General features: G+C 39.0%; 1 pseudogene; it reads right to left on the minus strand.

Moving 5' to 3' along the window:
• LOC142505545 (hsp70 nucleotide exchange factor fes1-like) overlaps nt 1–26,235 on the minus strand; it is a 41,527-nt pseudogene extending 15,292 nt beyond the window's left edge.
• Between the last annotated feature and the right edge of the window lie 325 nt (nt 26,236–26,560).

Below are 26,560 nucleotides of genomic sequence, written 5' to 3' on the forward strand. Positions count from 1 at the left end.
AACATGTCCCAAATAATTATTTAAGCTTACGTGAATTTTTCCATAATTTTATTTGGCTTAAAACTTAGACTTTTTCAATTATCTTTTCTTAATTGTTTTAACGGTGTTTTAATCCTGAAAAATACCAAACTTTAATATAAAATTCCTAAATTCTAAATTTAGTCTTTTTATATTATTTTAGCCCTTATGGACCACGACTCGACCCCCGTGAGCCGTTTTCCAATTTTTCATTATTTAAAACACCCTATTTGACACCTAAACTTCGACCCCGAGCCAACTTTTGATTTTCTCGAGTTAGCCCCGCACCATGTTGGTCCAAAACTTGCCCAACATCCTAAGTTAACCTAACCTACTGGACCATTATTTCACCAAGTCACTAACCCAAACCATAAAAACGAGAACCTCCTAAGTGACCCTATGCTGGCCGTGACTTTCAACTTGCATGGACTCTATGTTTCGAGCACTTAGTGACCTAGCCGTCAGCCTAGCTCCCAAGCCAACCCCCTGTGAACCTTCCTAGGACCCTAATGAGTCACCCTAGCCTAACCCACGAGCCCCTGAACGATACCTTAAACCCTGCAAGCCACCTGAAGCCTGCACCCTTTTTGTGTCACTTCTCGGGGAGGAGTCCTTGCTTGCAAGGACTCCTCCCAGCCCCTCGAAACAAAGTCCTAGCGTGGCTAGGACTCTTCCCTTGCCCCTCACCGACACTAGCCAAGCCCTGGTCCCAGCCAATCCCAAGCCCAGTAGCAAATCCCATGAGTCGAGCCCCCTTCGATCGCATGACAAAAACTAGGCAGCAGCTTGTTCTATTCTTATGTGCAGTCCATACGTGCGTTTTCTAGGACAATAGAATGTGTGTAAACCTTCCCTTCTCAATCTACCAGACCCTATATTGGCCTCTTACCAAGCCCCAGCATTGGTAAGCCTTTAGTTCCCTTAAACTGAAACCTCCTCCCACCATGACAGCAACTTACAACCTACTTATTCCTGTTCGTGTACAGTGATTTGGGTGTGTCTAAGACCCCTTGAAAACGTGAAAACATGCCCCCTTTTAATCCTATACATGGCAGCCCCTTACACAATATAAAAACATGATTTTGGAATCAAATAACACAAGTTTAACACCTATATACACATAGTTACGAAAATAAATTTGTGTGTCAAGTTTTCTTTCAAATTATGATCAAATAAATATTATGGTGTGATAGATGTTTGAAAGAAAGAAATATGGCGTGCCTTTGCGTATTATACGCTCGAATAATCGTTGACGACGAAGAACGGGACGCAAACGTTGGCTTGTTTCTTATTGCTACCTACGAAATCCTCAAGAAATCCTCTCTAATATGATTGTGTGTTGTGCCGTGAAGTGTAGGGTTGGGAGAGAGAGTTTTCAGATTTAAAACTTGAGTGGCCGATACTTGGTTTGCAAGGTAGACTAGGTTTTGATTTGATTAACAAATTAAATATTAAACTAATCACTAATCTAGACTTTAGGCCTAATAAGCCATTAAATTAGGCCCATTAGTCTATTTAGGATTTAAATAAAAAATTAGCAATGTTTTTGTTTAATTAAGTTTGAGAATTTATTAGCTGGGTTGCCAAAAAGTTCGTATTTTAGTTGAAAATCCAACACCGATAAAATTTTCGTCCCGGCGTATAAAATCACTTCAAAACCCTTTATATTCAAAAATACTAAAAAGCATCGACCATCTTTTAAATAATTAAAAATAATTATTTAATAAAAATATTTTACGTTTTTTTCAGCCCTCGGTCCCCGTTCCTCGATCGTCACTTGAATATTCCTAAAAATACATTTTTTATGCATGATGACAAATAAATCTCATTTAGCATATAAACAAATACGTCACATAATTAATTAGCAACTAAAATCAATTAATTACTCAATTTTTCATAATTTCCTAGATTCGCATGCAGTTGGATTACGTCGTCTTAATTTTGGACCTTACAATTCCTCCCCCCCTTAAATAAAATTTCGTCCTCGAAATTAGAACTTACCGAATAGATCCGGATAGCGACTCTTCAAGTCCCTCTCGGTTTCCCAAGTAGCTTCGTCTTGCGAGTGATTCAGCCACTTGACCTTGACCATTGGAATGACTTTGTTACGCAATCGTCTTTCTTGTCTAGTCAGAATCTGGACAGGTCTTTCTTCATACGACATATTTGGAGTTAGTTGAAGAGGTTCATAATTAAGCACATGTGACGGGTTAGACATGTACTTCCGCAGCATCGAAATGTGGAACACATTGTGAACTCCAGAAAGTGCGGGTGGCAATGCCACTCTATAAGCTAGTGTCCCAATCCTCTCCAAAATCTCGAATGGGCCAATAAATCTAGGACTAAGCTTGCCCTTCTTGCCAAAACGCATAACACCCTTCATGGGTGCTATCTTCACAAACACGTGGTCGCCTACTGCAAACTCCAAGTCCCTTCGTCTTTTATCCGCATAACTCTTTTGTCGGCTTTGCGCAGTCTTCATTCTATCACGAATTTTGACTACCAGCTCAGCTGTCTCTTCAATCACATCTGGACCAATATCTCTTCTTTCCCCAACCTCGTCCCAAGGAATAGGAGATCTACACTTCCTTCCATAGAGTGCCTCAAAAGGAGCCATTCCTATTGATGATTGATAGCTGTTATTGTAAGTGAACTTCACTAGAGGTAATTTTGGTTCCCAACTACCTTGCAAATCAATAACACATGCTCGCAGTAGATCTTCCAAAATCTGTATAACTCTTTCTGACTGACCATCGGTTTGAGGGTGGAACGCTGTATTGAACAATAACTTGGTCCCCATCGCTGCATGAAGACTTTTCCAAAAAGACGACGTGAACCTCGGATCCCTGTCAGAAACGATGGATATAGGAATCCCATGCAGCCGAAATATCTCCCGAATATACAAGTCGGCATACTGAACCATGGTGAATGTCGTTTTAATAGGTAGAAAATGCGCTGATTTCGTAAGACGATCCACTATCACCCAAATGGCATTGAATCCTTTAACTGTCTTTGGCAATCCCACAACAAAGTCCATGGTGATATTTTCCCATTTCCACTCGGGGATAGGGAGTGGTTTTAATTTTCCCGCTGGTCTTTGATGCTCTGCTTTGACTTGCTGACAAGTCAAACACTCAGATACATATCTCAGAATGTCCCTCTTCATGCATGGCCACCAATATAACAACTGTAAATCTCTATACATCTTCGTACTGCCCAGATGAATGGAATATGGCGTGTCATGAGCTTCCTTCATAATAAGATCTCTCAAAGAATCGTCACTAGGAACCCATAGACGGTCTCGATAACGGACTAAACCATCCACCACTGAATATAAATTCCGGACCTTGGCTTCATCTCTTGCTCTCCACTTTTGCAACTGCTCATCAGTAGACTGCCCATCACGAATTATGTCCCTCAAAGTCGACTGCATTGATATTGTAGCAAGATTAGGGGCCTCGCCCCTAGCATACACTGTAAACTCAAACCGCTGTATCTCGGACTGCAACGGTCTTTGGAGTGATAAATGAGTGATAACTGCTGCTTTTCTACTCAATGCGTCTGCCACTACATTAGCTTTCCCCGGATAGTAGCTAATATCACAATCATAGTCCTTTACCAATTCGAGCCATCTGCGCTGTCTCATATTCAACTCCTTTTGGGTGAAGAAGTATTTCAAACTTTTATGATCGGTGAATATCTTGCACTTCTCCCCATAAAGGTAGTGTCTCCAAATTTTTAGTGCGAAGACTACTGCTGCAAGCTCAAGATCATGAGTAGGGTAGTTCTTTTCATGAATTTTCAACTGTCTTGATGCATAGACGATAACTCGGTCGTTTTGCATCAGAACTACACCTAAACCAAGCTTAGAAGCGTCGGTATAAAGAACATACTCCCCTTGCCCCGATGGCATAGATAACACTGGTGCGGATATTAAGGCTTGCTTCAACTTGTCAAAATGTCTTGACACTCGGATCCCCAAATAAACTTAGCATTTTTCTTCGTCAAAGATGTCAAAGGCACTGCAATAGATGAGAACCCCTTGATGAATTTGCGATAATAGCCAGCTAGTCCCAAGAAACTGCGAATCTCGGAGACACTCTTCGGTACTGGCCACTCTTTTACTGCCTCAACTTTACTCGGATCAACTTCTATGCCATCACTAGAAATGATGTGGCCTAAGAACGCCACTCTGTCAAGCCAAAACTCGCACTTGCTGAACTTTGCATATAGCTTTCTGTCTTGTAATACCTGCAGTGCGATCCTCAAATGATGGCTATGCTCCACTCTGTTCTTGGAATAGATCAATATGTCATCAATGAAGACAATAATAAACTGATCCAGATATGGCTGAAATACGCGATTAATGAGATCCATGAAGATCGCTGGCGCATTGGTCAACCCGAATGACATGACCATAAACTCATAGCGCCCATATCTCGTGTGAAATGCTGTCTTGTGAACGTCAGGCTCTTTGACTTTCAACTGGTGGTATCCAGATCGCAGATCAATCTTAGAAAATATCGATGCTCCTTGCAACTGATAAAATAAATCTTCAATTATTGGCAGTGGATACTTATTTTTGATAGTGACCCGATTAAGCTCCCGATAATCAATACAAAGACGCATGCTACCATCTTTCTTTTTCACAAACAAAACCGGTGCGCCCCACGGAGAGTAACTAGGGCAAATAAAACCCTTGTCTAGCAGTTCTTGGATTTGATCTTTTAGTTCTTTCATTTCAGCAGGTGCTAGACGATAAGGTGCTTTAGATATAGGAACAGTGCCCGGCATAAGATCAATAGAGAATTCCACTTCACGATCGGGCGGAATGCCAGAAACGTCTTCGGGAAAGACGCTAGGAAAATCTCTCACAACATCAACATCCTCTAACTTCTGGCTGATGGATTCATGTGTGGTAGTGACACATGCTAGATACGCCTGGCATCCATGCTTAATAAGCTTCTTCGCACATAGACAAGAGATAATGTGCGGCATTTGCTTGTTTCTCGCCGCCTCGAAAACAAAAGATTTACCATTGGGTGGCCCGATAGATACTGATCGCTGACGGAAATCAATCGAAGCTCCATTCGCTGATAGCCAATCCATCCCAAGTATAATATCGAATTCGGGCATAGGAAGCACAATAAGATCTGCCTGAACAACATCTCTGAATAAACGAAGCTCCAGATTTTTAACAATCTTAGATGTGAGCATCTAATCACCGGAAGGAATCGAAACTTTGAAACCCAAACCCATATCTTGAGGAGTAATATTCAGTCTTTTGATGAAGGTTTCTGATATGAAGGAATGTGTAGCTCCTGAATCTAGCAAAGCATAGCTAGCTACTCCTAGAATGATGATCCTCCCTGTGATGGAAATGTCTTTTAAATCTTTTCGTGTTGAAACTTAAGGATTTACTATCATTAATTCCCCAGGTGGAATGGAGATTTCGTATTGAACTTAAACATTTCTAGGAAGAATTGCACTTTAGTCCCTCAACTTTTGGAATTTGCAAAATTGACCCATAATTTTCGAATTATTGTACTTAAGTCCATATATTATTCGAAGTTCTGATTTAATCCTTGATTTTCGAGAGTTTGCATTTTGATCCTTAAGATTTCAGAATTTGCACATAGGTCCCTTAATTTCGAATATTGCATATTGGCCCCCCAATGATTCGAAATCCCCTTAAATATGATTTTCTTTAATTTTAGCCCTAAAATTTTTTTTATTTGAAATCGTAACATCCTTCACATAAAATAAGGCACAAAATTCGAATCATTTTTTCTATGGTTCCTAAAATCACCGCTTAAGTCCAACTAAGTAGAACATGCAACCTAATTTATTCTAGGATTGAATACCAACTGAAACGTCCTAATAACCAATTTAACATTTCATGCAGAAATAAGCAATATAAAAATGTTAAATGACTAGGTTACCCGTGATGAGTGTAGTGTCTGCCTCTCCTTCAGCTTCCTCGGCGTTCATAACATAAGCTCAGGCCGTAGTAGCTGCTTTCCTCTTTGGGCAGTCATTGGCTATGTGTCCTTCATCCTTGCAGTGAAACATTTACGAGATCCCCATTCGCATTTGCCAAGATGAAAACGGTTGCACTGTTTGCAAGGTTGCCTCTCAGCAGGCTTAGGTGCTCCCGGATTTTGTGGCTTTGGTGGCACTGGCTTCTTGCCTTGACCTTGGGGCTTTTGAGGCACTTGAGGTCTAGGAGGTCCCGTATATGGCTTCTTGGTAGGCTGATTATTATTCTGATGTTGTTGCCTCTTGCGCTGAATCTCAAAGTCAATGTCCTTTAAGGACTGCTCAGCCTGATATGCATAAGTAACTGCCATAGCATAATTCTCCGGACGCATCATCATAACTTTATCCCGAATGTTAGGTCGTAGGTCATCCTTGAAATGCCTAAGTTTTTCTTCCGCGTCTCCAGCAATAAGGGGTACAAAGTGGCAACCCCTATCAAACTTCTTCACAAAATCAGCAACAGGTATGTCTCCCTGACGGAGAGTCATAAATTCCCTCTTTATCCGGCTTCTGACATCAGCAGTAAAGTATTTCTCATAGAATTTCGTCTTGAACTGTGCCCAAGTGAGTGTAGCAAGGTCAACACCATGCTCGGTTCCTTCCCACCATAAAGAAGCGTCGTCCCTAAGCAGATAAGTAGTGCACCTCACACGATCGACGTCTCCCATGTCCAGATAGCGAAAATGTACCTCGAGTGATCGGATCCAACTCTCTGCAGCAAATGGATCGGTGGTGCCAGAAAATTCCTTCGGCCCTAGCCTCCGGAACTGCTCATAAATATCATGCTGTGGCCTAGGTGGCTACTGTGGCTGCTGCTGCTGCATCTGCTGTAACTGCAGCTGTAGCTGTTGCTGCTGTAACTGCTGCTGCTGTAACTGTTGCTCGAAGAGACGAGCCATACCCTCTAATTCACGAGTAGCAGGATCCCCTGGAGGAGGGGGTGGTGGTGGTGGTGCACTTCTTTGACTATTCCCTCGGCGATTAACACTGTTCTCTCCCTGATTCTCGATAACGGGTACACGTCTAGGAGGCATTTTATCTGAATGTTTTCCAAATTCTAACGTAACCAACATGCAATTAAATCTAAGTTTTCTAATCATGTGACATGTCCTAATTCATTTTATCAATTTAAGCATGCAAAGCATAAATACTCGAAAAGCTAATAAACATGCATCATAAACATAATATTCATATTATCATGCGGGTAACATCATATTAAATCATATAAAGCATGTAAACTTACAAATTGAGGCTTGACGACTGATCTTCCCGGCGCTGATGGTGGCACAACCCTTTTACAGGACCTTTGCTCTGATACCAACTGAAACGTCCTGCCTTTTTTTTTTATTGCTTTAAAAGTACTAGAAATTTTTTTTTAAACCTCACTTAACATCGACCGAACCATAAAATATCTTGACATCATTTTAAAAATAACCATCCAACTACTATTTAAAAATCCAAAGGAAAATATTTTAAAGCATAAAATCGTCAAACATTTTACCAAACCTAAAAAGCAATAATTTGAAAAGAATAGCCCATACTAAACCTCTCAAAAATCTCTCAAATGCATAAATAAATAATCTTAAAAATCTTTAATCATAAAGCATGAGTCAAAAGTCATAATGCGGAAAAAGTAGAAGCGCTGGTACTTGGGTTGTGTGCGCCTTCAGCCCTAGTCAAATCACTCATCAAGTACTCCCTCAATACCACCTGCATCCATCACACCTAGTGAGTCTAAAGACTCAACACACCATAATCTTTATAACAAGTAATACGTAATACAGTCAACATATAACGGTGAAAAATACTTGTACTTAAAATATCGTTTTCATGAAGATGCATAAACATAAACATTTTCGTAAACATTTTCATGATGCATAAAACTTTAAATAAAAATATCTTTATAATGATGCATCAACTTTAAACATAAACATTTTCATGACATGCATAAATAAACCTTAATCTTTTTCCTTTTTCCTCAACATGACATAAAACCTGTAACATTATCATAAACATTTTCCTTTTCCTTTTCCTTTGTTGAATTCAGATCGTTAATTGTGACTTTCCTCAACATGACATGACATGACGATGGATCCATCTACGTGAAACCTCAGTACTGGGCGGCGGGGGACACCAGCAACACTCTCACCGGTCAACTGGGCCCTGGCCTAACATGATCGAATAGAAATACGATCGTCGGGGCTCCCTCTGGGGTCTTCTCCCATGAATGGGCTCCCTCTGGGGCCTTCTCCGCTCACGATATTCCCATTCTTACCTCAAATCTCATAACCTCATATTCGTAATAATGGAAACACGATCGTCGGGCTCCCACTGAGACCATAACCCTCACGACGTCGCCATAATTAACGAATTAGTCACAATCACTTCACTTCCTTCAACATTTATATTCTCACCACTTTATAAAAATCATGCATAACATAACATTTTATTTTTGAAACCAAGCATGCAACATGTCTTTTAAATGTCTTCCTTAAATCATAAAAATCAAATAGACATTTTAAAAACCATAATTTAATCATGAACATTTCATAAACATTTAAAAATAATCGTAATATCATAAAAACAGTATTTAGGGCACTACCATGACCTTTACTAATTTCTCGGTGTAAAAAGACCGTTTTACCCCTGGACTAAACATTTTACGTTTTCGACTTTTTTCTTGATTTCATGACTCTAACATGTCCCAAATAATTATTTAAGCTTACGTGAATTTTTCCATAATTTTATTTGGCATAAAACTTAGACTTTTTCAATTATCTTTTCTTAATTGTTTTAACGGTGTTTTAATCCTGAAAAATACCAAACTTTAATATAAAATTCCTAAATTCTAAATTTAGTCTTTTTATATTATTTTAGCCCTTATGGACCACGACTCGACCCCCGTGAGCCGTTTTCCAATTTTTCATTATTTAAAACACCCTATTTGACACCTAAACTTCGACCCCGAGCCAACTTTTGATTTTCTCGAGTTAGCCCCGCACCATGTTGGTCCAAAACTTTCCCAACATCCTAAGTTAACCTAACCTACTGGACCATTATTTCACCAAGACACTAACCCAAACCATAAAAACGAGAACCTCCTAAGTGACCCTATGCTGGCCGTGACTTTCAACTTGCATGGACTCTATGTTTCGAGCACTTAGTGACCTAGCCGTCAGCCTAGCTCCCAAGCCAACCCCCTGTGAACCTTCCTAGGACCCTAATGAGTCACCCTAGCCTAACCCACGAGCCCTGGAACGATACCTTAAACCCTGCAAGCCACCCGAAGCCTGCACACTTTTTGTGTCACTTCTCGGGGAGGAGTCCTTGCTTGCAAGGACTCCTCCAAGCCCCTCGAAACCAAGTCCTAGCGTGGCTAGGACTCTTCCCTTGCCCCTCACCGACACTAGCCAAGCCCTGGTCACAGCCAATCCCAAGCCCAGTAGCAAATCCCATGAGTCGAGCCCCCTTCGATCGCATGACAAAAACTAGGCAGCAGCTTGTTCTATTCTTATGTGCAGTCCATACGTGCGTTTTCTAGGACAATAGAACGTGTGTAAACCTTCCCTTCTCAATCTACCAGACCCTATATTGGCCTCTTACCAAGCCCCAGCATTGGTAAGCCTTTAGTTCCCTTAAACTGAAACCTCCTCCCACCATGACATAAACTTACAACCTACTTATTCCTGTTCGTGTACAGTGATTTGGGTGTGTCTAAGACCCCTTGAAAACGTGAAAACATGCCCCCTTTTAATCCTATACATGGCAGCCCCTTACACAATATAAAAACATGATTTTGGAATCAAATAACACAAGTTTAACACCTATATACACATAGTTACGAAAATAAATTTGTGTGTCAAGTTTTCTTTCAAATTATGATCAAATAAATATTATGGTGTGATAGATGTTTGAAAGAAAGAAATATGGCGTGTCTTTGCGTATTATACGCTCGAATAATCGTTGACGACGAAGAACGGGACGCAAACGTTGGCTTGTTTCTTCTTGCTACCTACGAAATCCTCAAGAAATCCTCTCTAATATGATTGTGTGTTGTGCCGTGAAGTGTAGGGTTGGGAGAGAGAGTTTTCAGATTTAAAACTTGAGTGGCCGAGACTTGGTTTGCAAGGTAGACTAGGTTTTGATTTGATTAACAAATTAAATATTAAACTAATCACTAATCTAGACTTTAGGCCTAATAAGCCATTAAATTAGGCCCATTAGTCTATTTAGGATTTAAATAAAATATTAGCAATGTTTTTGTTTAATTAAGTTTGTGAATTTATTAGCCGGGTTGCCAAAAAGTTCGTATTTAGTTGAAAATCCAACACCGATAAAATTTTCGTCCCGGCGTATAAAATTATTTCAAAACTCTTTATATTCAAAAATACTAAAAAGCATCGACCATCTTTTAAATAATTAAAAATAATTATTTAATAAAAATATTTTACTGTTTTTTTCAGCCCTCGGTCCCCGTTCCTCGATCGTCACTTGAATATTCCTAAAAATACATTTTTTATGCATGATGAAAAATAAATCTCATTTAGCATATAAACAAGTACGTCACATAATTAATTAGCAACTAAAATCAATTAATTACTCAATTTTTCATAATTTCCTAGATTCGCATGCAGTTGGATTACGTCGTCTTAATTTTGGACCTTACAATTAATATCAATTTTTTAAAAAAAAACTAGTGGTCGACCTAATGGTCGACCATGAGCATGATGGTCGACCAAAGAAAACTAATGGTCCACCATCAAGCTAATGGTCGACCATCAGCCTAATGGTCGACCAATCAAGCTAATGGTCGACCAAAAAAAAACTTCGGTCGACCCTCAAGCTATCTCTTGCTGAATTCACCGATCGAAGGAATTCTGTTTTGTTTTTTCCGACCAACTCTCTTCTCTAACAAAGGAGGCAACACCAATGGAAAATTAATGTTGCGTGGCCATTCATTTTCTTCCGGAACAGGATACACAGTCTCAGAGTAAGCCATGGACCATGACATTGTAGAATAGTACTCTGAACACATATCATATAAATCAATCTTCGCTAACCAACTGGCTACGATGGCATGAGCACATAGGATTCTATCAATATCAAAAACTCGACATGTGCATCTTTTTGATTCCAGATCCACTATGAACGAATTTCCACGACTGCTAACATCAAACTCCAAACGTCCTAATTCAAAAACTTGCATTCCTTGAGCATCTGTGAACCTGCTACGAAGAATCCCCTCGATCGTAGGGGTCAAGTTAGTGTTACTTGCAATTGATACGTGGCGATATCAGGCAAACTAAGATGAGGCCAGTTTTTCCAAGGAATCTAAGAGTACAATGATTGGCAGCTTCCTTTCTTCAAGTAGTCTAGCATTGATCGACTCAACCCCGTTTGTCGTCATAATATTGTAACGGGTCTTCGGACAATATGCTCGAGTCCATCTATCAAGTGAGTCTCTCTCGTCCAAATATTCGCTGCCTCAGGATATCTATTCGTAAAATAATTGTATGCAATATCAAACTCGAAAGTTTTATAAATTTTTGCAATGTGCAAAAACATTTCGGTTGCACCCTTCTTTTTGCATCTAGTCTTCATGTTTTGGGATAAATGCCACGTACAATGACCATGATGCGCATTTCTATAGACAGTAGAAACCACATTAATGATCCCTTGATGCCTATCAGAAATTATCACCAATTCATCATCGTCTGGTACTACTTCGTTAAAAACCTAATCCACGAAGAAGTACACTCAACATCAACGATTCCCCACGCCAAAGGATATTGGTGATAATTTCCATCTTGTGCCGATGCCACCAGTAAAACACCATTATACTTGCCCTTCAACCACATATCATCAATTGATACAACTTTTCGCATACTTCGATATCCTCTAACGCATGCACCAAAAGCAAGAAACATATACTTGAATCGATTTTCCTCTTCGACAAATATGTCTGTTATGCTTCCTCGATTCATCTGCTCAACCATGTGCAAATAACAAGTCAATTTAGTAAAACTCGGCGTAGGATCACCTTTCAACATGTTGTCTGCTAGTTCTTTCCCTTTCCAAGCTTTGTAGTATGATATATCAGCAATCATACTATTGAGCATCATCGCCATCACCGCTTTTGGTACAATTGGCAATGGATGACCTTGGAAATTATCCACCAACATATCACGAACAACAGCAGAACTCGCTACACGGATTCTCTTTCGTCTCCCAGTCAAACCACATGTGTGTGTATTGCAATATATTCGAACGGAGAATGCACGTGAATCATTCTTAATCAAAGAGGTCCAGATTCTCCACTTACAATCAGACACTACACATTTTACGGCGTACACTTTTTGGCTACTTTTAACCGTCTCAAATTCAAAGCAAGCTTCCAAACTTATTTTAATTAGCTCTTTCTTCACCGCTTCTCGGTTTGGAAACTCTTGACCAACAAACAAGTTTGAACCATCCGTGAATGAAAATGTGTCATTATCAATATCCACATCCGCATCCAAATTTGCGTCATTGATTTGAACCAAATTTGCCTCGACCTCAATTGCGTCATTACGTGCTTCATCATATAACTCGTCTGTGTTACTACGATCCACATGCATGGCATCCACATTATGTGATTCGTCGAAAAAATAACTGCTGTTATTACGATCCACAAAAACAATATTCAAGTGAAAATAATCATTAAAATGCCTCTGTTCGTTAATATTGCAATTGTTTTCATCAATACCATATGCGTGCACATTATCAAAAGAAGCAACACATTCAATTTCAACTTGAAGCACTGGCCTACTTCTCGGACAACCAAGATACAAATATGTTTTTAAATCATGGTCATTCTCTATATAAATTGGTTGAATGCTGCACGACAAATCTAGAAGGTAACTCATGAAAGGGGATCGGTTTTAGGTGTTCTAATGCGCAACGGAAGTTTCAAAATTTGTTTTTCAAGATGAAAAATTCGAACACCTCATACTAGATGTGTAGCAAATACAAAACACAAGCATACGACATTCGGCCAAGGGAAGGAGAAGAGAGAGGGAGGAGAGTTTTCTTGGTGTGTGAAAAAGTAGTATCCAACTTTTGCATGCCATGCCTTGGTTAAACAAAAAATTCTCCCAACTCTTCACCTCCCTTGAATGTCTTTTGACTTGGGCTTGTAACAATTACAAGGCCCATGGACTTTTATTTAAATGTCTCAAACATATTTGAGTCCATTTAAAGTTTACTTGATTTTGCTCAAGCCCACTAGTTTAATAATTATTTTACTATTGGGCTCTACAAGACCCAATATGATTTAATTAATTCAACACTTGAATTAATTTAATTATTTGGACTCTACTAGGCCTACTAGTGTTTAATTAATTCAACACTTGAATTAATTTAATTTAATCCATAATAATGTTTATGAAAATCACAATTTTCAAATACATTATCTATTTGGCCAACTTTTAATTTAGGAACACTTCCTCAAATTAAAAGTTACATTCTCCTTATAGAAGTCATACTTCTATTTTTCCTTACGCTTATAAACTTCTTTATAAGCCGTTCAACACATTGAACTATTTTACTTCTCAACGGGATCTAGATAGCTAGTACTTGTGTGGGCCTCAATGGTTCATTGATACAACTAGCCGTGGGTTCACATCTCCATGTGATTCGGACTAAACATGTCCTTATATGAGCATACCCCAATTGCTCCATTCTTACTTATCAACTCCTTGATAATAAGAACGTCAGAACTCAAGTCTGATAGCACCCAACCAATCATGTTAAACGCCTAGCAGCATCGCTTACATGATTCCCTAGGTATCAAATGATAGTGCCTGCAAGAACCATTCAATTATGGTTAGCGTACAGTACGGTACCGCCCTTCAACTCATATATCCCGACCGATTCGACAACCATTGGTTTATCGAGAGTTGTCAATGAATCGATACTATGTGTCATGTCGTAGTTGCATCGATGGTGTAATATATGAAACCCCTTTCATAATTACCACCATATTCTGATCAGAGATTTCAACCTACATACACATGAGAACACATAGGATATCCATACCCGAAGGTAAGCGGTGAATCCCCGACTACAATGCATCGACTCCTATATGTTTCGACAGAACACCCAACCTTGCCACCTGATGACCCCATGAGAGTCGGTAAACAAGTCAAAGTGTAATTCTAGCACATAGAGTCTCAATGTTGTCCCGGGTCATAAGGACTAATGGTTTACAACCATAAACTAGGACGTTTCCACTCGATAAGTGAGAACCACTTGGAAAGTCCTTTGTGGAGGGTTGTTCAGTGCACTCTACCAGGAGCACCTATCTGCATGCTCGGACATCACAATGTCCCCTACCAATGAAAAATGGTACTCACATCGCAGATACTAGTCTCAAACTCGAGCGGCCTATATCCTTCTTATCGGCGGCTGAATCGACTAGGAACTGTTTAGAATATACAGTATTCCAAATATGAGTTTCATGATACTCATCATATGAGCATCTCATATTCTTTCTACTATTTGTATATTCAAAGGCTTTATCTATGCAACTAGCATGGGTATTCAGATAAAGATGTGCCAATAATAATTTCAAATATTATTAAAACAAAGATTGTTTATACATAGAGTTTCATTGTGAACACTCGGCCAACACTTGGCTCGACGGGCACCTACTCTAACAATCTCCCACTTGCACTAGAGCCAACTACCCATATGCCTCAAACCCATTGATTCGCGATGCATCTCGAATAATGGTCCAGGTAAAGGCTTAGCTAGTGGATCAGCAACATTATCTGCGGAGCCGACTTTGTCAATCCTGACATCTCCTCTTTCCACGATCTCTCTGAGGATGTGGTACTTTCTCAATACGTGTTTGGACTTCTGATGAGACCTTGGCTCCTTTGCTTGAGCTAAAGCTCCCGTGTTGTCACACAACACCGGGACATGAGCAACTCCATTAGGAATGACATCCAATTCTTGGATGAAATTCCTTATCCAAACAGCCTCTTTTGCTGCATCTGATGCAGCAATGTATTCGGCCTCAGTGGTGGAATCCGTAGTACTGTCTTGCATGGAACCCTTCCAAAAGGCAGCAGCACCATTGAGCATGAATACAAAACTAGAGGTTGACTTCAAGTCATTGATATCGCTTTGAAAGCTAGAGTCGGTATAGCCTTCCAATTTTAGTTCTCCACCCCCATAGACCAAGAATAACTTATTGGTCCTTCTCAAATACTTGAGGATGTTTTAGCTTTCCAGTGCGGAAGTGTAGGGGCCTAAAAATCCGTACTTGGAAATTTGTGGAAAATTTAAAATTTTTTCTTTTAAATAATTAAAATTGCCTCATTCATAACTGAAATGATAAATAAAGTTTAATGTTCAAAGTGGCAGCGGAAGAAATTAACATTTTCGAAATAACAGTAAAAGGTTTTTCCAACGATAAATAAAATGTTTGAGCCATCAAATAATAATAAATGCTGAACTGAGGTCCTCGGGTCCTGCTACTGCCGACTCGAGCCTGCTCACTGGTCCCCGCCCTCGGTCCCGACATCATCAGCACCTACAACAATCAAGTCTAGTGAGTCTAAAGACTCAACATACATATATCGTAAATAGCAAGTAAATAAATAAATAATAGGCTTGCATGCAAGTGAAAATATCATGTCATGATGCATAACGTAAAAATGTCGTGTCATGATTAATTATAATACGTGCATAACTGAACTTAAAATCATAGTGAAAATGTTTGCTCCTTGGAGCCCTGTACTGAAATAGCCTGTAATAATTTTCTGGTGAGATTATGGTCTACGCATGTGGTCCCTGAACTGAACTGACCAGTAACTGGCGACCGGGCCTGTAACTGGCGACATGACTTAGTAATGTACGTCTGATCAGACCACTGCCACAGTACTGGGTGAAACAACTGAACTGACCGGTAACTGGCGACCGGGCCTGTAACTGGCGACAGGACTTAGTAATGCTCTCATAACCGGTAACTGACGACCGGACCGGTAACTGGTGACCGGATTTAATCATGATAGTAAAGTGACCACAAGCCATATCGCATAAATCTCAAAATTTGTATTTTTGCACGTAATATAATTAAATAACTGAATTAAATATCCTGTAACAATTTTACTGAATGGATTGGATCGCTTCCAGGCTCGCTGCATTCTAAATATGCCATGAAAAATATGCAATAGATTTATGGGACCAAACTATGCAATAACCTTCAAAAATCTGACAATTACGCCTACCGACTTCGTATTTAATCACGACTCCGAACCAAACCGAACCAACACTGAATCATCATGTAGTCATGATTAAAATACGCCTAAAATGATAAAATAATGCTCCTAAAATGGTGAGGCCGAAATCTAGGTGAATGGAGGCCAAAACATGAAACGCTCTTTCGAGAGTCAATTTGGCACATCGCACCGTAAATTCTCGTACGACCTCAAAAATGATCCGAATGACAAACGGCGAAAAACATGACCTTTACAACTCAATGAGGCATTGTCCAATCCAAGGCCATAGGCTAAAAGCCAACCGAGAACTCGAACGAGCCACCGAACCGACGCAGCAAGCTGCTGTCCAGAAATTCCAGCAGCTGCGCTTGGGTGGCTTGTGTCGTTTGCGAGGCTAATGGTCATTGGGGTTTGAACCACCGACCAGAACCTCTTACCAACATCCTAAGGAATGATTTGAACCATGGCTATGGGCTCTAGGCCAGCCACAATTCGAACCACACCAGCAAACAACCGAACGTTCCAACCGAGAACAAATTCTGCACGTAGGATGCATTGCTTTTGTTTGGATGTCACGAATAGTTCCAATGGCCATTTGATTGACCATGACACGATCTAGACATCTAGGGTATGTATGAACCGTGGCTAAGGGCCATAGGCCAACCAAGATCCACACCATTCAACCATTTTCGAAACACACATGCTGTACAAAGGAAGAAGCCGAAGGGGAAGGGGCTGTTCTTGTTGTTTCATTTGAAAACCGATTCACCATGGACCAAGCCACCAAAAGGGTGACTTTGTCACGTCTTAGACATGCTAGGGAAGTGATCAAACCATGGCTATAGGCCTTGTGGCAGCCATGATCAGATTCATTTCCCAAATGACAGAAACTGAATTTTCGAAAAGCTCAATTGGACAAGAGGTGGAGTTGCTGTCGTTTTCGTGTTTTCCAGCGTGCATGGGGTTACATGAATGGACCAACATGGTCCTAATGCATCCTATTACATGTCTAGATGTTGCCTTAGGAGCGTGGAATCGAACCAATACCTGAAACCATGGAAACAAAAGAAACCGTGAAGCTTGTCATGGAACCGAAAATTCTGCATGTTAAATTTTCTGAAAATTGTTGGTACATTTCGGTTTTAGCATGAAAGTGATGATCATGAAATGTAAAAATAATGATAATAGGACTTGATTGAAGAGTCAAGGAATAGTATATGCATGCCTGGTTTTGTTTGAAAGAAAAACGAAAGAACGAAACGATCCAGCGCGGAGGAGCTGGAGTGCTTACTTTTCTACCTTTCTTGCTCTCGATTTTCTCTCTTGTTTTTCCCTTAGCACCTCACGATTTTTGTCTCTAAAATCCTCTGAATTTCGGTGGTGGAAGGGGGGGGGGGGGGGGGGGGGGGGCGGCTAATGATGGTTGGAAAGGTGAGGGGGAAGATCTACTAATAAAGGGATTCAAATGCAAGACCAAGTCTACCACTCATTTAAATTTTGAATTTGATTGAACAAGTCTTCTTGGGGGGAGCATGGCCTATTTATCCATGATAATTAGACTAGGATATTGCTTACTAATAAATTAATTAAGGTTGATCAATAATTAAAAAGGTTATCATGCTAAAAAATGACAAAGAATGGGTCAAAGGTGAGTTGGCATATCCTTGCTCAATCTACTAAGGGGTGGCCGAATTCTTGGAATAAAATGAAGGGAAATGTTGATTATTTTCTAAATTTATAACCCTTAAAAGCCTTACCTATTCTTTAAATAATTTAGTGAACTAACCCCTCATTTAAGAAACTTAAATGAATTTATTTTCTACTCACCTCAAGTAACTTAAATAATTCCTTAAACTTCCATTTAACTTAAATTAACTTATTAATTAGCTAAAATAAGTTCTGGGAATGTTTTCCTAAATCTTAAATTTTATCTCTAAACTCCAACTCCAGTTCGGCTTCACAGAAATAACTGAAATGATAAAAATCAAACTGCTGCATGAAATAATTAACTTAAGGAAAATCATTTAAATGCTCATGAAATAAAATCATTTAAAATACTAGAATTATGCATGGCTTATACGTAGTCTAAGTTACGGGTTCTACAGGAAGACCAGGGTTCGATTGATATCTACTCACTACACTTAGTGCAAAAACCACGTCAGGACTTGTAGATATCATCCCATACATGATGCTACCAATCGCAGATGCATAAGGAATGCTTGTCATCGCCGCTATCTCTGCATCAGTCTTGGGAGACATAGACTTGGATAGGGACACGCCATGACACATTGGTAGATGTCTTCTCTTGGACTCATCCAACGAGAACCGTTTCACGATGGTATCAATGTATGTGGACTGGGTGATACCAAGCAATCTTCTTGATCTATCTCTATAGATCTGTATTCCCAATACAAAAGATGCTTCACCCAAGTCTTGCATCGAAAACTTACTCGCTAACCATATCTTAGTTGATTGCAACATCCCTACATCATTCCCAATGAGTAGAATGTCATCAACATACAACACCAGGAATGTCACAGCACTCCCACTGACCTTCTTATACACACAGGGTTCCTCAGGATTCTTAGTAAAACCAAACTCTTTGATTGTACTATCGAATCTAAGGTTCCAACTCCTAGATGCCTGCTTTAGACCATAAATAGATCTATGAAGTTTGCATACCATATGCTCACTTCCGATAGATGTAAACCCTTAGGGTTGAGACATGTAAATCTCTTCTTTAATATCCCCATTAAGAAAGGCTGTCTTAACATCCATCTGTCATATCTCATAGTCATACCATGCAGCTATGGCTAGCAAAATCCTTATAGACTTGAACATTGCAACTGGAGAAAAGGTTTTCTCAAAGTCAACTCCTTGTCTTTGAGTATATCTTTTTGCTACCAATCGCGCCTTGGAGGTCAATACCTTCCCATCCGCCCCAAGTTTCCTCTTGTAAATCCATTTACACCCTATGGGAACAATTCCTTCAGGTGGATCCACAAGATTCCACACTTGGTTCGAATGCATGGAATTCATCTCAGATTCCATCGCTTCAAGCCACTTGGATGAATCGGCATCAGATAATGCTTTCTTGAAGGTCCTTGGATCACATCCATGGATAGGCTCATCATGGCCCTCTTCAAGAAGCAGACCATACCTCATAGGTGGTCTCGAGACTCTCTCGGATCTTCTAGGAGCTTGTATCTCCTCTCTTGGCTCTTTGGGTGTGGGTTCTATAATTGTGGGTGTCTCTCGATCCTCTTCGAGTTCTATCATCTCTCCTTTTCTATCTAATAGAAATTTCTTTTCCAAAAAGGTTGCATTCCTAGAAACAAACACCTTTGTTTCTTGGGGATGATAGAAGTAGTATCCAATCGAATTCTTTGGATATCCCACAAAGTAACATAAAATGGATCGACTATCCAATTTATCTCCCACTACCTGCTTCACATAAGCAGGGCACCCCCATATTCTAAGATAAGAATATTTGGGAGGCTTACCCATCCATATCTCATATGATGTCGGCCTTTGAATGGACATTTAGTGGAATATCTTTCAATTTTAAGTTATAGAGATCGTTTTCAAGTTGTCCAGTACCAATTAAACATTCATTCTTGTAAATGTTGCAAACACCTTTGCTAAATAAACAAGAATATCCATCTTTATCTAGCATAGAAATGGAAACAATGTTTTTCACCAATTCAGGTACAAACAAAACATCTCATAAAATTAACTTAAAACTATTGTTCTACAATAAGTAAACATCTTCAACAGCCTTGGCAGCAACTCTTGCTCCATTGCCCATTCTCAAGGAGGTCACACCTTCCCTAAGCTTCCTACTTCTTCCCATCACCTGTAACTCATTACAAAGATGTGAGCCACAGCAGGTATCCAATACCCAAGAAGTAGAATTAATTGAAATGTTACTTCAATATAGATCATACCATTTTCAGAACTTTTCTGAGCAAGATATTCTTTGCAATTACGCCTCCAATGTCCAGGCTTCTTGAAGTGATGACAAACATCACTAGTCTTGTCAGCCTTAACTGGTGTGGCTGCCACGACGGGATTCGGAGATTGCCTCAACAAGGGCACGTTCTTCTTTGGATGTTGGAAAGAACGCTTCTTTCCCTTCCCATGTGGATCAATCTTCGTACCAGATGAAGAACTTACATAAAGAACCAGCTTCTCTTTCTTGATAGTGGATTCAAAGGTCACAAGCATGTTCACCAACTCCTCAAGGGTCGGTTCCATCTTGTTCATGTTGAAGTTCACCACAAAAGGATCAAATGATCTAGGCAGCGATAAGAGCAACACGTCGGTGGTCAACTTCGAAGGCAACATCAGATCCATGCCAACGAGCTTGTCCACGAGCCCAATCAACTTCAGGCCATGCTCATGGACCGAGGCCCCATCTCGCATGCGCAAAGTGTTTAGCTCCTTGACGGTAGCATGCCTAAGAGGCCGTGTTTGCTTACCAAATAGCTCCTTGAGATGCAAATGAATGTCAGCAACACTCTTTGCATCCTCAAAACGCCTTTGCAGCTCATCATTCATAGAAGCCTGCATATAACACCTGGCTTTCAAGTCATGGTCACACCATTCCTTGTAAGTCTGCAATTCCTCAGGAGTGCAGTCAATCGGAGCCTCAACAGTGAGCGACTCAGTCAGTGTATATGCTATCCTTTCCGAATTCAAGACAATTTTCAGATTTCTTAGCCAATTGAGGTAATTAGGTCCGGTTAATATGTGTTTGTCAAGTATTGTAGATAGCGGATTGCGAATCGAAGACATTGTCAAAAATTGTACTGAAAATTATAACAGATAAATGTTAATGACTATTTTAAAATATTTAGTAAGATATAAAGTATGAACTTTTACTTTATAAATGTTTACTCCCACTGTTTTGACATCTTTCACTACCCTCTAGTGAAAACGGGAAACTCTTTTCCTCAGTAGGTACGCAAGGTCCAATTAGTGAATCATGATCCCGAATAATATTAGCCAATCACAATTCCTAAAAGGTAGTTTCCAATTGCATCACAATGCAACCCTCTACGTAAACTTTTGTCTCACGTTTGATTAGGACCCAATAATATGACGTCGTTCATCTTCACGTGTCAAGCCTTACCCATCGATGTTGAACCTTAATGGACAGTCGCCATGAGTTCCCTCAATAATATGAGCCGAAATCATGGGAGTTCCACGTAGTTCACCTCACCATGTCAATGGATGTCACAGCTTTCCGGCACCCAGGGCCCCCCCAATAATATGAGCCGAGCCCCGAGTACGGGTAGCGTTCATCATGCACCCATTGTCGATGGAAGACATGGAAATTATAAACAAATTTATAATTTCCCTTTTCGGGCTTGATATCAATTTTGAATCTTATTCAAAATGAGGGTTTTTAATTTTGAAAGGTCTCATCATTAATTTTATTTAAAAGCTTGCCATGTTTGATCGTATGTTTGTCGGATTCATGCAACTTTGTTATTATCATAATAATAACGCACATACTCATTATTTATAACATATCATGCATATATTATAAACAGTAAAGAAAACAAGGATGATCAATCGCCCCAATACTAATGGCCCGTGTGAGCTAAACACGGGCCTAGGTCCAATCCTAGGGAAATGCATGGGATGCAAATGCAACTATTACATTAGCTTCCAATATTTACATGTCTTCGATTTTCATAATCATCATGGCCACCATCTTCCAATCTTGATTATTCACTGTACTAATATTTACAAATAAATATCCATGGCAAATAGGGATACATCTCATGGGGTGGGAACGGGCCATAAACCAAGCCCACTTGAAATTTGATAATTATTACAATCATTCAACACAAAATATCCTAGCATACACCTAGCAAATTGGGCTTGGGCTTTTTAATCATTCTTCATGCATAATATCACATATCATACACCATCAATTAATTATCACAATAATTAATTGATCCAATATTATATATCTTGATCAAATCACTAACCGCCACAATTATAAACTAAATTAACAAAGTATACAAATTCCTTTGTCTACTTTCTAATTAATTTATTTATAACCGAATTTCTTGTAAATCACCATTTACTATAAATAATTAAAGTCCAACTTCAATTACTTATTTCATGAGAAAATATTTGCAACTTTTGTAAATTTAAACTTAAGGGCCCAAAAAATCATTTTTCACCAAAAACATTTTGACCCATTTAAATTTCACAAATATGTTAGTCATCCAATGGCCCAACAACTCAAGGCCCATGATACTTTGATATTACAAAACACCTTTTGAAAACCCTAGTCGTCATCACCGTCGCCAGAGCTACGTCGCCGGATTCCGGCCAACTTTGCAAAAAAATTTTTTTTTAATTAAAATCAAGGGCTGTTCGGGCAGCCCAAGGGGCAGCCCTTGCTGCCCGTTTCGGGCAGCCCCTCGGGCAGTCCAAGCTGCCCGAAATGGGCAGCAACTTGCTGCCCAAAAGCCGCCCCAAATCCGGCCTTGAATCGTTGCAACAAATCATCTCATGCGGTTAGAAATCGACCTCAATGTAATATCATGTAAATGCTACACAAAATAGTATCCATAGCTCTTGATACCATTTGAAAGGGGATCGGTTTTAGGTGTTCTAATGCGCAACGGAAGTTTCAAAATTTGTTTTTCAAGATGAAAAATTCGAACACCTCATACTAGATGTGTAGCAAATACAAAACACAAGCATATGACATTCATAGTGAGTTTAGAAATCTTTACCTATCAATCTTAAAAGAATGATGATGGCTCCAACTAAGGTGTAAACACATTAGCTCTTGAATGGCAAGACAATCTTCAAGCTTCTCTTTGAGCCCACCTTGCTCAAATATTAAGCCCACCACCAACTAGGAAGATCCACCTTACACTTGCACTAGAAAATATAAGGCATTTTCTTTGAGAAGTTTGCTATCAATTCTTCAAATGAATAAGCAAAAATTTTTAAGAAAAAGAAGGAGAAAATTCTGCCAAGGGAAGGAGAAGAGAGAGGGAGGAGAGTTTTCTTGGTGTGTGAAAAAGTAGTATCCAACTTTTGCATGCCATGCCTTGGTTAAACATAAAATTGTTTCCCAACTCTTCACCTCCCTTGAATGTCTTTTGACTTGGGCTTGTAACAATTACAAGGCCCATGGACTTTTATTTAAATGTCTCAAACATATTTGAGTCCATTTAAAGTTTACTTGATTTTTCTCAAACCCACTAGTTTAATATTTATTTTACTATTGGGCTCTACAAGACCCAATATGATTTAATTAATTCAACACTTGAATTAATTTAATTATTTGGACTCTACTAGGCCCACTAGTGTTTAATTAATTCAACACTTGAATTAATTTAATTTAGTCCATAATAATGTTTATGAAAATCACAATTTTCAAATACATTATCTATTTGGCCAACTTTTAATTTAGGAACACTTCCTCAAATTAAAAGTTACATTCTCCTTATAGAAGTCATACTTCTATTTTTCCTTACGCTTATAAACTTTTTTATAAGCCGTTCAACACATTGAACTATTTTACTTCTCAACGGGATCTAGATAGCTAGTACTTGTGTGGCCCTCAATGGTTCATTGATACAACTAGCCGTGGGTTCACATCTCCATGTGATTCGGACTAAACATGTCCTTATACGAGCATACCCCAATAGCTCCATTCTTACTTATCAACTCCTTGATAATAAGAACGTCAGAACTCAAGTCTGATAGCACCCAACCAATCATGTTAAACACCTAGCAGCATCGCTTACATGATTCCCTAGGTATCAAATGATAGTGCCTGCAAGAACCATTCAATTATGGTTAGCGTACAGTACGGTACCGCCCTTCAAATCATATATCCCGACCGATTCGACAACCATTGGTTTATCGAGAGTTGTCAATGAATCGATACTATGTGTCATGTCGTAGTTGCATCGATGGTGTAATCTATGAAACCCCTTTCATAATTACCACCATACTCTGATCAGAGATTTCAACCTACATACACATGAGAACACATAGGATATCCATACCCGAAGGTAAGCGGTGAATCCCCGACTGCAATGCATCGACTCCTATATGTTTCGACAAAACATCCAACCTTGCCACCTGATGACCCCATGAGAGTCGGTAAACAAGTCAAAGTCTAATTCTAGCACATGGAGTCTCAATGTTGTCCCGGGTCATAAGGACTAATGGTGTACAACCATAAACTAGGACGTTTCCACTCGATAAATGAGAACCACTTGGAAAGTCCTTTATGGACGGTTGTTCAGTGCACTCTACCAAGAGCACCTATCTGCATGCTTGGACATCACAATGTCCCCTACCAATGAAACATGGTACTCACATCGCAGATACTAGTCTCGAACTCGAGCGGCCTATATCCTTCTTAGCGACGGCTGAATCGACTAGGAACTGTTTAGAATATACAGTATTCCAAATATGAGTTTCATGATACTCATCATATGAGCATCTCATATTCTTTCTACTATTTGTATATTCAAGGGTTTTATCTATGCAACTAGCATGGGTATTCAGATAAAGATGTGCCAATAATAATTTCAAATATTATTAAAACAAAAATTGTTTATACATAGAGTTTCATCGTGAACACTCGGCCAACACTTGGCCCGACGGGCACCTACTCTAACAACTCAACCTCAAGTTGACAGTGTCTTCTACTTTCCTAGCTCTATATAGTTCACTTTTTAAATTTTCAAAATAACAAATATCATCATCCACTGGAATAGCATCAAACTTTGCATTGAGCCCTGTATTCAATTTATATACCACCCGCTCCGTCACTTTTAATTTCCCATCGAAATGAACAACAATAACTGTTGGCATATCTACAAAATGCACCAACAAATATGATAATTAGAATGGGCAAAATTTTTTAATAACAAAAATAAAAAACTTGTCCGCACATTGTTGGTCGACCAAGAAAAATCAAGGTCGACCAAGAAACTTTTCTTGGCCGACCGCAATAAAAGTTTGGTCAACCAGATCGACCAATCTTGGTCGATCAATTAGAGTGTGGTCGACCATGAAAATATTTCTTCTTGATCGATCATTGGTCGACCAGGAATAAATCTTCTTGATCGACCAACTTAATTTTGGTTGAAAAAAATCTTCATTTAAATTTGGTCGATGAAGAAAACAATGAACGACAAAAATTATTGATCTTAATTTTGCTCGATCGCTGCATGAAGAAAATAATGAACTGAGTTCAAAGAAAATTGAGAAAACTTACTGTGATTTTGCTTATGAATTTGTCTTCAAATACAGACGAATGGGGCAAGATACGCGGGAGTAGATTTAGATCTGGATCTGAGGAATGAGCGCAACAACACCTGAGCAACAACACTGGTCAATTTCGATTTAATGTAACGCGGAAGCAGTAGATGGGGTAGATGAGTTCTTTAAATTTGGGAAGCTGATAATTGGAGAAAATATGCGTGGAATGAGAAAAAAGAGAAGAAAACAATTAATTTAGGAAGTTAGAAGTTTAATTAAGGTTTAATGTAGTAATCAAGAGTCAAATCTTTCAATTTTTTAAAAAAAGTCAGACTCCTTGTTTTTTAAATCATTCATGTCTTAATCCCCTTTTTTTAATTGTCCCCACACAATCCAAAGACAGCCCGGTCTTACAAAACAAATCGGGACATAAAACCCATGGATTAGTTTTCCACATAAAATTATAATTTTATTAATTATTAATCTTTTTTTATTACAAAATCTAGTTTGAGCAAAAAAATATCATTCTTACACACGAATTTGGATCCAATTTCTATGAATGGAATAGACGTTGAAAAAACTTCCATCAAACCGAGTAAACTGCACATTAGAATTAGTTGAGTGGGGGGTCTATGAACCGAATCGAGTAGAATATAAAGCAAACATAAGGCTTCAATTGGATGTATTCGATCTCAATCTAAAATGAAGCTTGAATAGTTTAAATTTTTTGACTCTGAGTATGAATTTAAGTCCAAATTCTGCTCAAAAGATTCTAAATGTTTGCAATTTTTTAGAACTATTGCTTGAAAATAAATAGTCAAAATATTCGAAATATATTTATTTAATATATAATTATATTATATGATAAAATATTAAATATTACAATCAGTTTGCGGACTATCGAAAATTTTTTTGAGCTTTATTTCGACTCGAAAAAAATATATATTTGACCTCGAGCCAAACTCAATAAATTCGAATAT

This window comes from Primulina tabacum, chromosome 10 (genome assembly GCF_025594145.1).
Source record: "Primulina tabacum isolate GXHZ01 chromosome 10, ASM2559414v2, whole genome shotgun sequence".
Taxonomy (NCBI): domain Eukaryota; kingdom Viridiplantae; phylum Streptophyta; class Magnoliopsida; order Lamiales; family Gesneriaceae; genus Primulina; species Primulina tabacum.